At 41.2% G+C, this 1,053-nt stretch overlaps 1 pseudogene; it reads right to left on the bottom strand.

The window, feature by feature from the left end:
* Positions 1-224: 224 nt before the first annotated feature.
* Positions 225-656, bottom strand: LOC112909195 (transcription factor BTF3 pseudogene; annotated as a pseudogene).
* Positions 657-1,053: the final 397 nt, after the last annotated feature.

Below are 1,053 nucleotides of genomic sequence, written 5' to 3'. Positions count from 1 at the left end.
GAGAGAGAGAGGGGCAGAGACACAGGCAGAGGGAGAAGCAGGCTCCATGCAGGGAGCCCCACGTGGGACTTGATCCTGGGTCTACAGGATCACACCCTAGGCTGAAGGCGGCGCTAAACCGCTGAGCCACCAGGGATCCCTCTTCTTCAGAAGTTGACTCAATTCAGTTTGCTTCATTCTTGGAAGCTTCATCAAAATTCTCCACAAGATTTGGAACTTCATCATCATGAAGCAAGTGGTGCTTTTCCATCCACGGATTGTTTGGGCAGAGCTTCAGCCAGTCTTAAACTAGTCAGACTGTCTGCACCAAGCTGGTTTAAGATACTGGGTACCATTTCTATCAGCTGCTTTGTCTCAGCAGGGCCTGTACTGGTGAAAGTGTTCACTGCCAGGGATTCCTGAACTTTAGGGTTGTTAAAATGGATCACTGTTCCTTGGTTTGTGAACATATTCACTTCTTCAATACCAGAGATACTGTTTACCCCTAACTTCTTTAAGGAGAACTGAAGTTTATCATCTGCTGTAGCTGTTCTATGAACCACCTTCTTCTTTCTGCGAGCAGTTCCTTTTCCACCAATGCGCACTTGTCCTTGCAGTTTGGCTAGTTTCTCCTGGTTCATGATAGTTTCTTTCATCTTGTTGGAGCACAAATGGGACCGCGCAGGGTACTAGGGTTGGTGCTCAGGGGGTCTCTGGCAGACCAGCTGAGATTAGGTGCATACACTATAAAAGTTAATTTTAAAAAAAGATCCAGCAATATGATATCTATAAGGCATACACTTTAGATTCAGAAGTAATAATAGATTGAAAGCCAAAAAAAAAGAGAAAAAAAAGATATGCCTTATATAAAATAACCAAAAAGGAGCAGGAATGGCTATATTAACATCAGACAAAATAGACTTAAGTACCTATTACTAAGGATAAAGGACATGATATAATAATAAAATAGTCAATTTATCAGGAATATTTTTATCCTTATAAACATGCAGGCATACATACACAAAGGCACAAAATATATAAAGTAACAACTTACATAATTGAAGGGAGAAGAAG

This window comes from Vulpes vulpes, chromosome X, assembly GCF_048418805.1.
Source record: "Vulpes vulpes isolate BD-2025 chromosome X, VulVul3, whole genome shotgun sequence".
Lineage (NCBI taxonomy): Eukaryota > Metazoa > Chordata > Mammalia > Carnivora > Canidae > Vulpes > Vulpes vulpes.
The sequence above is the reverse complement of the archived record's forward strand: the minus strand, read 5'-3'. Positions and strand labels throughout refer to the sequence as shown.